Source organism: Silene latifolia, chromosome 8 (assembly GCF_048544455.1).
Source record: "Silene latifolia isolate original U9 population chromosome 8, ASM4854445v1, whole genome shotgun sequence".
Classification (NCBI taxonomy): Eukaryota; Viridiplantae; Streptophyta; class Magnoliopsida; order Caryophyllales; family Caryophyllaceae; genus Silene; species Silene latifolia.
The window spans coordinates 71,146,779-71,159,851 of record NC_133533.1 but is presented as its reverse complement, the minus strand read 5'-3'; the positions used below and the strand labels follow the sequence as shown (position 1 = coordinate 71,159,851).

Genomic DNA, 13,073 nt, shown 5'->3' with positions numbered 1-13,073 from the left:
TCCTTAGACTCACATCATCCCTTGCCCATATTCACTTTCTTTTACGTTACTCAACACACAATCATATCACTCATCTCATCTCATCTCAGAAAACATGCTCTATGTCTCAATTAAGCCATAACGATCTTCCTTTTATTTTTCCACTATCTATCGTAACCACATATAACTCATGTCCTCCCACCGAATTCATACTCACCACAGGTGCCACTCACTACACCACAAGATTGGGTAACTTACGCGTCAAGACCAACATACATGTAAAACAATGCATAAAGAAGCAAAATATCACTTTTGAATTAAATATAATATGAAACGAAGTCAAAAGATAAGCATATGACCCAAAATAGGGGTCACTAGATCGAGTACAGGCCACTCGATCGAGTAAATGACTTACTCGATCGAGTAGGTGAAAGTCAGAGACACATATAACAAATTATCCGGGGCTACTCGATCGAGTAAGGGGTACTCGATCGAGTACCAAGGTGCACTCGATCGAGTGTGGGCCACTCGATCGAGTACCTGCATTTCTAAGCATTGTTCAGTTTTCGTAAACGGTCATAACTCACTCATTTCTTGGTCGTTTTGGGCGTGTGACCTATCGTTAGAATCGTAAAAGAACAAGATATCACCTCCAATTGGAATAACATTAAAATCATTCTTACATATCAAGTTATAACAGTTTAAAGACAACCTCTTTATAATCGAAAAACACAACTACTTGATTTTATTTCCAAACAACTTAAACGACAACAAGGTAAACAAAAACAACCCAATACTCATAAAACCAGTAGTCCCAATCACATGTTACTATTTTCGAAAGCAAAGCAACAACATTCATCATGCACGTAATTCATTTAACTTGCCAATCATGACTTACCCACATGCTTTTATTCTATCACTTTTCGTAAACAAAACATACTCATACATTACAAATCCTATTTCCATGTTACTAATACAACAATATTACAAATGCACTTCATCACCTAAACATATTCATAATCACAAAATTCATATTCTCATGCAATTGTCACTCCATCTATTCCAATCAATTCATCCATTTCCACCATATTCTTCATACAACATATACATATGAACAATAGTAGACATGTATAAGAAATCATTATATAAAATTACACAAACAAAATTATGTATAATCATATCATATATGAACTACTTCCTTTTTCCACCACATTACTCATCATTCTCATATACTTTTCTAACAATTCCAACCAACATTGTAAACCAACTATCATGCAACATGCTTTCAATCAACAACATACGAAATCACATCATCGCCATCTGTTCTACACATTCCCCATTATCCACATACATACATCCACTGATTCATATCACACATCACTATATAGATACACAATTCACAAGATAAACACATAGCGATCTCGACTCATATCCCATGGTGACCGGTTCAAAATTGTAGGGCGAGTTCGCGACTTTAGGACGTCTCCCAAGTCTTTGCATTAGCTCCTACATCTTCTACCCCGGGTTCATTTTAATTGACTCCCTATGTTCATTGGATTCATTGGTTACAGGTTTCAGGATCGTCGCTCTGATACCATTTTGTAACATCCCCATACTCCAAGTGCCTTACCAGGACCACTCAAGGCATAAAAGTGCTACCATCTCGGTTACCCGATGCAATGATAATCAAATGACAATGAAGAAACATAATTTAAATAACAAAATAGTTTAAAGTGATTACATGATCAAAACCAAACCAAAACCAAAACTGAAATACAAGATTCTCAGACGGTCTACTGCTAAAACACTCAAAGCTATAGAACATCGTCTGACACAGCGGAAGACTTCTAACTGTCACGTGATGACTCATCCCAGCTATCTCATACGCGTCATATCATACCTGTTCAATAACTGCTCACCACCACCGAATGGATCACCACAGTTTTTAAAACATTAAACGGGTCGAAGATAATCACAGAATTTATATAACCAACAACACAAGAAACAAGCAGCTCAAACGGTCACACACACAATCACACCCACTCCAATCAATCTCCGTCACCGATCGTCCACCGGACCCGCCACGCTAATGGGGACCGCAGCCGTTCCCACCTAAGCCCCGCTCATCATACCGAGCGATAACCCTCTCCCATTAATGTGCACATCCCCTCCCGTGGCGGGTTCCACAGAGGGCGAAACTAGGGCGTGAAGACACTCCCGCAAGTGACTCCACTCAGCCGAGAACGCATCTCGAGAACCAGAGACAAACAATCACAACCATCAAACAGCAATCAACCAACAACCGTCACAATACGAATACGATAATATTCAACAATCACAAAACACCAACAATGCATTATGGGACTAATACTGAGTAGGGAAAACCCTACCTGGAAAGCAACACAATCATCAGACGATCTATCAGCTGTCTCAAAACCTTTTCTCTACGAACCCTTCTCCTATACATATAATCAAACAATCACTACCACATCAACATAAACATAGAAAACCCCCAATCCCAAAATTAGGGTTTAAACAACCTTAACCAAATGCTATAAAAATGGTACGCAGGACTTACCCTTAACGCAAGGATCACAATGATACAAAGAACGATGAAATCCGACCTCTCAAGCTCCGGGATTTGTCAGTAACACGGATGAATGCGAAGAACGTAACTTGAATATCTTTTCAATGTGATTAGGTTTGTAAAAGTGTATTGTAGAGATGACGGAAAGATTTATATATTAATCCGTGTTATTAACAAAACCCGACAAAACATCACCCGTAAACCGGGCTACTCGATCGAGTAACTGACCTACTCGATCGAGTGCCGGCTACTCTATCGAGTACCTAAGGCTACTCGATAGAGTACCCTACAGGTCAGAAACTATTTTAAAATGCAAAACACCCTTACTCGACAGAGTAAGGCCTACTCGATAGAGTACCCAGAGGCTCATAAAACTGTAGTATTACAGGACGAGCCTGGATGACATCTGAGTCGAGTATAGTTAGCTAAAGGAGTATAGTTGTCATGAGTTGTACTTTCCTTCGTTTATTAGTTTATGGTTTGTAATCACTTAACTTCTTATTATATAAAGAGTTTTTCTTAATTGTAGTTCCGATTTCACTGCCTCGGGAAACCGACACGGTAACATTCTCTAATTACCTTGGCCGGGTAAGAACGAGGTGTTACATGTGTTATCTAAATTTATACTTCAACCAAAACTATATAATATTTACATTGAAGTCCCTTGTTCAGGTACATCACACAGCGCTAAGATTGAAAACTATATAGTATAATTAATTTGTATAGATTTATTTAATTACATAAAAGTCCCTTGATTTTAGAAATATATATAATATTGATTGCTAGAACGTTTCTCGCCTACTTCATCTCTTACTCCTCTGTAATTTACCATTACTCCCAGCATCATTCATCAAGGTTTTAGATTAATCACTCCAAAATTTGTGGTTTTACTTACCACTATAAATGGGAAAGGTATGTCTTGAGATTCTTTCTTTTGTTTTTCCCCCATCAAATATTGATAGTTAAAAGATGCACCAAGGGAATGATGATAGTTTATTACAATGAAATTATCCTTAGTATCAAACAACCTGTTAGATCGCACATGGGCCTGGGTCGTACCCATCGAGTAGAAGAGAGTGTCCCCTTTATAAGTTAAATGAGGTTCTATCCCAAAACCAATTGGCAATGGGTGAGTAGCCCCTTAGGTTATAAGCTAGATCACTCTTCTCTATTTCTCCGATGTGGGAGACTTTCATGTGATTTTTCACACGCCCCCTCACATGTAAGGTCTCCTTTTCGATCGATCGACAGGAACGCCGTTATTTTTCGAACCTGTTTCGTCTGGCGGGAACGTCGTTGCTTTTCGGACCCGCTAAATAGTGGCCCAGATTTTCGTCGGACGGGTGGTCGCTTTTCAGATCCGTCTTCGTCTCGGAACCCAATACTAAGCCTTGGGCTCTGATACCATGCTAGATCGCACATGGGCCCGTGCCGCATATTGGAAATATCACATAATATTTCTATCATATCATTTTGTATATTGTGTTTATTCTTTAGTTATTTCTTTTTTGGTGAAACTTTGAAAATATATTAATTAGAGAAATAAACAATAGAGTACAACTTCACCAATGTTTACCATATTCATTTTACGCTAATACATAAATTGCAGACCAAAACTAATTAAACGATGGTTCCCAAGGAAGATTCATAACTTTTAATGCCCATCTCCTCTCTCGGCATCTCAGCTGGATATCATGCTTCACCCGCGACAGTATGCATCTAGGAGCCAAGACACGACCCTCCAGTCTAGTGACATTCCTTGCATTCCATATGTGGTACCATAAAGCCACCATAGCAGCACCCACAATCTGCTTTTTCATCAATGAAGGACACCTCTAATGTAAAAACCAGTCAACAATATTAGACCTGGGAAAGGAAATATCAAGCCATCCACATAACAGGTCCCAACATTGCCTACTGAAGATACACTCATAAAACAAGTGAGCATGAGTCTCAGTCTGATAAGAGCATATTACACACTCTGCCTCAGTAATAACCCCAAAAGAAAGTAGTCTATCCCTAGTTAACAATCTTTCCTGCATTACTAGCCACCCAATGAAAGCATGCCTAGGTATAATAGTCCTACTCCAAACAATTGGATACCACTGAACTGATTGCTGCAGACCCATTAACCATTTATATCCACTGGAAACCTGGTACTCTCCTGCAGTCGCACTCCACTGCCCATTAATAAATCCAGATTTCATTCTTTCCTTAACTTGACAAATTTTCCGCCAAGTCCAACTTGTGGCATTAGTAGGGTTGTACTCTCTCCAGTCCCTCCTTTTCATATAAACATGACACACCCATCTTAACCATAGGTGATCACTTTTCATAGCCAACCAGCTAGTGTACTTACCCATCATAGCAATATTCCAGTTCCTGGAATTGATAATACCCAAGCCACCATATTTCTTTTCCTTACAAATACTTTCCCATTTGACAGGAGGAATTTTCATGAAATGATCTGAACCAGACCATAAGTAGTTCCTACAAATCCCCTCACTTCTATCTATCACAGTTAGAGGAATAACAAAAATTCTTGTCCAATAAGAGTGTAACTGAGACAACACAGACTGAATGAGAACAAGTCTCCCAGCATAACTCACCTTTTTTGCCCCCCAACTCCTTATTTTAGCCACCACTTTCTCAACTAATCTTGTGCAGTCACCAATCCCCATCCTTTTATGAGAAATTGGGATTCCCAAATATCTAAATAGGAACTCCCCAGCTGTAAAACCAGAAATCCTGAGTATGTAATCCACATCCCCTTAAACCATGCCATTAAAATATATTTCAGACTTCTCCTTGTTCATTTCTAGCCCAGAGGACTTAGAGAATGTAGCAAAAGCCCTCAAAAGGTCCATAATAGATGTTCTGTCACCTCTGCTAAAAAGCAAAAGGTCATCAGCATTCTTTAGTTAATTCTTTCCTAGTTTCACTAGTTCACAATCTCTTGTGATTTAGCTTATAATTACGTCTAACATTACGCTTCTAGGGTTTAGTTTGTGTTCTATTCTTGTATAAATAGTTTAGGCCATGTACAAATTCTTTTATGCAATTCTAATACAATTCAAACCTTTCACATAATTCTATCACGGTATTAGAGCCTCGTGCTCTTGATAAAGGTTAACGCCTTAAGAGTTGATCCTGTTCCGCTACCACCACCCACCACTCTTATTCCATCTTCCGCTACCCCAAGAATTGCATCAAACTATGGAACAAACGATCAACCCCTACTTTGGTCACCCATGACCACCCCTTACAAAATTGGTCATCATGGCCACCCCTCACAAATTTGGTCACTCTTGACCACCCTCATAAACTTTGGCGTCCTTGTGACCACCCCTCTCAAACTTTGTGCCCTTGTGGCCAACCCTCATAAACTTTGTGCCCTTGTAGGGACCCCTTTATTAACTTGGTCAACTACTCGACCACTCCTCTACTAAACTTTGTCGTCATCTCGGCAACTCCTTGCAATTCTGGCTGCCTACGCAACCACCCCTTTAAAAATACGGTCAAATATTAGGCTACCCCTTACTTGGTCACCCATGACCACCCTTACAATTTTGGTCATCCACGTGACCACCTTTTTACAAACTTGGTCATTCACACGACTACCCTTTTTAATTTGATCGTTCTCCTAGATACTTCTACATATTTGGCAACAACTCGCTCGGTCAAACACTCAAATCTCGTTATCTATATTTCCCTTTTTCTCCCCCCCAAAAAAAAATAATTCTCGTACCAACCAAAAAAAAAAATTCCTTGCATTTTCTTAATTTTAAAAAAAAAAAAAAATCTTACCTTAACTTCTAACGGTATACACGTTTACTTTCATGGCAACTCAACACCTTCTCAACCATGGAGTAATCACCCTCTCCACCTTTCCTGATTCCTCTCTCATATACACTTTCATTTTCATGGCAAATTGGCAACCCCTTTTATCCAGCCATCCTCAAAACCCCATCATCATTCACACTCAAATTGTTCATGTTGTGCAAATGTTTGATGAAACCCCAACTTCGAGAAACCTCTATCTGCTTCTTGTCACCCAAACCAGCCTCATTGACGGCCTCCTACAACTCCCAACTTTTCTGGCTTGTAAACAAACTATATATATGCCTCTTCAACTTCCACTGAAGCCCCCTCCGGTACAAATTACGACCGTTGGCGTGGTCTACACCTTGCTTCTATATTCTTTTTCTCCAAGAACGGGCTCTCTCAATCGTCGTCCGTCTTGCGGGGGCGTATTGGAAATATCACATAATATTTCTATCATATCATTTTGTATATTGTGTTTATTCTTTAGTTATTTCTTTCCTAGTTTCACTAGTTCACAATATCTTGTGATTTGGCTTGTAATTACATCTAACATTAGGCTTCTAGGGTTTAGTTTGTGTTCTATTCTTGTATAAATAGTTTAGGCCATGTACAAATTCTTTATGCAATTTTAATACAATTCAAACCTTTTACATAATTCTATCACCGCATACGTCGAGTAAGAAAGAGTGTCCACTTTATAAGTCCAAGAAGATTCCATCCTAAAATCAATTGGTGATGGATGGAATAGCCCTTTGGGTTATAAGCTAGATCACTCTTCTCTATTTCTCTGATGTGGAGACTTTCATGTGATTCTTCACATAACCATTTACACAATTGAGGGAATGATGATTAACTTGGAAAAGTTTAATTACTTGGAGTTTGAAACATCTGAAAAATCTCAGTGTCGTGTTTGACAATAACTGGTGAAAAAAAATCGAAATTATTTGAAGCAATTTTCATGGTTTGGTAAGTTATGAGTGATTTTTTTTCTAGGTCGGAAGAATGATTAACATTACTATTAGCAAAATTGAAAATTAGCTTGAAGCAATTGTCATTGTTTAATTGTGTTTTGTGTATAGAAATTTTGATGAATTTTTTGTGAAGAGCAGCATTACAGTATAAACAAAATGGAATAGGCGGCAAATATTTTGGCTTGTACATTTAATTGTTTAACTAGTTTTGTGGCCCGCAAAACTCGCGGGTGTGGTCTATCAAACTAATTATACTCTCACTAAGTTACTTAGTAACAATAAGTTTTCCATCAACACCGGACCATTATGGGGAAAAATGAAAAGTTCATATGATTTGATTTTTAAAAATTGGTGCAAACATATATATCTACATCTTAAACACCCGACACCTCTTTTCTTCTTTCACCGTTCTTTAATAACAGAAAACAAAAAGATGAAACAAACAAAACATGCGCTTTAGATTCAACTAACTATGCGAAGATCGGAAGATTTGCTATTTCGATCAAAAGTTCTAAACTATTTAAGGATAGTGGCATAAAGATAGGCGTCATTCATCATTTATCCAGAAGATCGATTACAATGGGAGAGCAGGCAAAGTATTACGTAATAGTACTATCTTAACTCTTAAGACACAATATATACCATAATTATGTTCCCAAATGAGACATGAATCCATGTTAAAAGAAAGGGTTTTTCTAACGTGTGTCCTTAGGGCACGCATTAAGAATATAAATAAAGAAAGAAACAAAGGAATATAACATGAGAATTGTAAATATCAATTCATTTTTTCCATATTAGTAAAATATTCCTCTGGTCCTTTCTTTATTTAGGATCTTAATGTGTGCCCTTAGAGCACACGTTAGAGAAACTCTTTTTTTCCTCGAAAATTGCAATAGCTTAGGAAGAATGAATGTGAGTGAAATCCTAAATTGAAGTTATCATAAAATAAAATTATATAGAAGTTGAAACTGTCTCTTTCTAAAGAGTAATCGAGTTTTCTTATTCCATATACATGAAGGACAAAAATTCACTTGAAATAAGCATAAATTAAAAAAATTAAAAATATAAAAATAAAAATAGTAATATCTAAACTGAAATATGACGACTTTAATGACTTAAGCCATTAAAATAGTGGGAGAGCAAGTAGAAGAGGATTGTATGAGGTCACAACTCACAAGCTTGTGGTCGTCACAAGTAAGACTAACTAAAAATAGATTCAATCTGCTACACTTCTCTAAAGTACTTCGAGTACTTCATGGTTTGTTATGTTTCTCTCATGTCCCGTCTCGTTAATTATTTGATTCACATTTGGTTTGTTCATAGTAGAAACAATATAAGAGTGGAATACGTCCTGCAATAACAATATTAACCTTTTAAGATCCTTACTAAAAAGAAAATCAAGCAAGGTGCATGCATGTAAAAGAATAAAATATGGTGGAGAAATGAAATTAACCTCCAATTTGTTGACTTTTAAAAGCTCGAGTTCAAATTGACCATAAACATCCTCCTATTCTCCAATCTCAATTGCTTATATGCAAACATGAAAACAAAAAACATAGCTCATCAAATGTGTGAAATAAATACCACTCTCTTCATCCGATCATTTGTTTATCTATTCCATTTTTGTTTGTCTCAGTCAATTGTTTAGCTTTCTATTTTGGAAATCCCTTTGATGATCAATTTGATCCTCTACACTCAATTTAGTCCAATTAGCCCTTTCCTCTTTCTTTGGTCTTTGTGCCAAAATTAAAGGTAAACAAATGACCGAAACGGAGAAAGTAACTATTTGACAAAATTGTAAGAGTAAAATAATTGCAAGGTCTAAGATGTACCTCATTCCTCGTCTAACCGAGTTAAGAAATCTGCAATAAAGCCAAATGAACACCCATAAAAAAATTAAAAATATAGTAACAAATTAATAACTCCACCATATAACATTTTCACAGGTATAATGAATGACTAATAGTACACAATTAGGGTAAATATGCAATTGGAATAACATTCCATGAGACGATGGTTTAGTGACCTTAATCATAATTATGATTAATATTTAAACATTATTTATGCTTAACCAACCACAATTATAAAGCAAAATTAAATAGAAATTTTGAGTAAAAAAACAAAGCTAAAATTGCTCACCTCCCACCAGAATTTGCAAAATTTGCAAACTTGGTTCCACTAAAAGTCAATCTCAGCCCTACAATTAGTGAGACCAATAACCCATTGTGCTCAATCACCCCGTCAAGTGTATAGTGAATCACGATCACGTAAATAACTACAGTTCATCACCATTATTAAACAATTAACGAACGTAATCGAAAGAATTCTCTTGTATAATTAGACTTCAGACCACATAAAGTTTCGGCAATTTTAAAACTAATATGACTAATGTAGAGCTAAGAATGTCTAATAATAAAGAATAAAGAAAGATTCATACTTTTGAACAAAATTATGCGCCAATCATTTTCATCTTGTAGGTGCGTATTTCATCATGTAGAATTAGACGACTTGCCCCATGTTGAGTGTTGAGATGACTGTCAGAAACAATTAAGCAAAAAATCAGAGCTATCCAACAATACCCACATAAACCTTACATGAGCCTAGTTTACTAAACTCAAGATCTAAAATTGTAGCCGCTAGAAAAAACAATAAATCGAAAAAAATCATAAATCACCAAAAAAAAAAAACAATATTTCGTAAGAAGATTATCGTTGTTGATACATACAATCAATCAAACAATAATTATTCAATGATGCATGAACATGAGATGAATCAAATCAAATGAATAGAGGCATACCTGTTTGTTAACCTTGACAATAAAATAATATCAGAACATGAGACCGATTTTGTCAAATTATTATAGACACTGGTTGCTGATTTTAGGAGAAGAGTGTATGTTATCATTAAGAGCAAAAACCGTCGATTATATTGATTATTGGAAGATAAATTGTACTGAGAGTAATGATGTGACACGATTGAATGCTGATTAATGGTGGTAGCATTTTTTAAAAGTGAAGATGATAAGTATTCGATTAATGGTAGTGACGGTTTTTTCTGTAAAATTAAAGCGAGTCTTCAATTGGGAAAATTGAGTATTCAATAAGGGGAAACCAAAAGGTTGTTATTGTGCTGACTTCATGGCTTCTATTGGACATTCATGTCCAACTCTTTCGAGGTGGTTTGATAGCCGATGACTTCAACTTACCTCCCTCATTCGAAAGGATGAGATATGTTGGTCCTACCCTAGAGGATCAACTTAGTTTTCTTACCTAATAAAAAAAAATAAGTTGTTACTGTTTTATCAATAAGGTGTAGAGCCGTAGAGGTATAATATACTCATATACTCATGTTTACGTATTCATAGAGACTTTGGACGCTGACACGTGGCAATCTAACACTATTCAAATTACGCTTTGTATAGATTTTATAGATTAAAGTGACACGCAGATTAAGATGTGGCATTGCAAATGCATACGTGGCTTTTCCTTATCCTACGTGGCATTATCTGCGTGGCCTTTTGAGACTAGCCTTTTAATAAGATTTTATAGATTTTAATGTTTTACAAGAAGGAAATGGAGTAAAGCTAGTTTTTGAGTCCTTATTTGCTACCTGTGATACTTTAGACGATCCTTGACGATTAACTTTTATACATCGGGTCCTTTCTGTATAGTTTACTCCTACATTTAATGATAAAATTTTACTCCATCTGGTGTAGCAATTACTACGACATTAAAAAAGCTAGGTCCGCACCTAGTAACTGTACTTGTGAAGACTATGAACAATTAAGTTGAATAACTGGCCTGGTTTTAACAAGGATGTGAGAAAATTCGTGAAATAGTGTACTCATTTCAACCAAAAAAAAAACAATGATGTGTGAATGCATTTATATACGAAGTATATGTGCAAATGTGCAATCAACTAATTTGAAAATCCGGCCTTTTTTTTGTCAAAAAAAGTTGAATTAGTGAGAGATCTCATGAAGAAGTCTTGATTTTGTAATTTGTTTTCTTTATATTGCTTGTCAATTGGTAACCATCGTAGGACTAAAATTAAATTAAATCAGAAATTGAATGTTGACTTTGAATAAGTTGTATTGTATAGTGAATAATTAATGATTTATTGAATAAATACTCTTAATCTCCTACAATGTGTTCTATCATAAGTAAGGTTAAGAACAACTGAACTAACTTACGAAGACTCGCAGAAATGGATACTCTCAAAACCAAGCTTCCTGCCATCCTCGCGATATTCGGTGAGTTCACTCTTCCTTTATCGTCAAGACGAAATCACTGAACCGACAATACAACTATTAGATCAGGGATGAAGTTAGGTTCAAATTCTACCAAGGCTGAAAGATTAATCTTACCTACGGAGTATATTTCTAATCATAGTTATTTTTTTGAAAAAAAAAAAAAAATTGGGTATATTTTTTCAAAAAAATTCGCCCAGGCTAAGCCTGGTCAAGTGGTCAGCCTGTGCATTCGTCCCCGTAACTAGATTCATCGCTCTTAGATGCAATTTAAATTCTTTTCCGATTTCATAAAACTTGGAAAATACAAACGAAGTAATAATATACCGAATTAAGCAACACTCGATGATGTGCTATCGCTATGCAACGCTACATTACGTGACAAATTCGTATGTGCAGTAATAGCATTGATGCTTGGAGGAGGGAAGGTGGCAGAGGTGGACACGAAAATTTGTCCCCAAATTTGCTTCGACGGATATGGTTACATGGCATGCCCAACATCTGGGGATCAGCATTTGAATCCGCCTTGCAATTGCTGAATGGCTCCTTCTGGTTGCACCATTTACTACCCTAACGGCTCCCCTGTCTTGTTAAACCTTGTACGGAGGAGCATATATGCTTTGTGCCTTTGTGGAAATGGGATTGACCTTTGCTTGTACAAATATAAAAGAAGTCATGCCAAATTATGAGAGTATTACGTGGTTTATGCACTACTGTTGGTTTTACTCGTATGGGTCGACGTAGCCAAAATTGTGTAATCGCGTCATATTTAATAAAGCTATCATTTGTTTTATACGGAATATGTATTAGACTATTAGTATTGAGTTTCAAAGATGTCAATTTCAAATCAAATGAATTTAACAATGTAATACTCTCTCCATCCCGGTTATTTGTTGTCCTTTTTCATTTTTGGTTGTCCCAGTCATTTGTTGTCCTTTCTATTTTAGAAATGCATTTGATGAATAATTTGGTCATTTACAGTACTCAATTTGATCCACATGTCATTTAGTAATTGACTATTGAGGAGTCTATTGATCGAATACGAAAGAGGGGGGGGGAGAGGACGGGTGAATTGAGTATTAAAAACGATGACCGCTTTTTCGAAATATATGATGTAAAATTAATTATTTGATTTTATGATTAAAATCAACTAATTAATTATACTAATAAGCGCAAAATCGAAATAACAAAAATAAAGAGAGAGAGAAAGAGAGACACACAGGATTTTTGAAGTGGTTCAGTTTCACAAGTCGAAACCTACGTCCATTATTCTCGATTAATAATTTTTAGTACCTTTCTACGGATTACAAAAATTATCAATCCACTCGTATAATCAACTATATGATTATAACTCAGATTGAGTATCGCTAAATATTCTAGGTTGCTCTTACGTTAATAAGAAAAGTACAACGATAAATACTAATCTCACGTTATGCGAGTGAGTATAATATCTTTGTGTACT

The 13,073-nt window shown here is 36.2% G+C and overlaps 1 long non-coding RNA gene across 2 annotated transcripts; it reads right to left on the bottom strand.

Annotated features, from left to right (window-relative positions):
* Positions 1-8,388: 8,388 nt before the first annotated feature.
* On the bottom strand, positions 8,389-10,440 carry LOC141594407 (uncharacterized). 2 transcript variants are annotated; one of them, XR_012522180.1, is made up of 5 exons: positions 10,160-10,440; positions 9,502-9,896; positions 9,195-9,224; positions 8,816-8,889; positions 8,389-8,713 (listed from the first exon to the last, which is right to left on the bottom strand). It is a non-coding gene; the product is annotated as an uncharacterized LOC141594407 (long non-coding RNA). The 2 variants fall into 2 exon arrangements; XR_012522181.1 differs by having other exon boundaries at positions 9,800-9,896.
* Between the last annotated feature and the right edge of the window lie 2,633 nt (positions 10,441-13,073).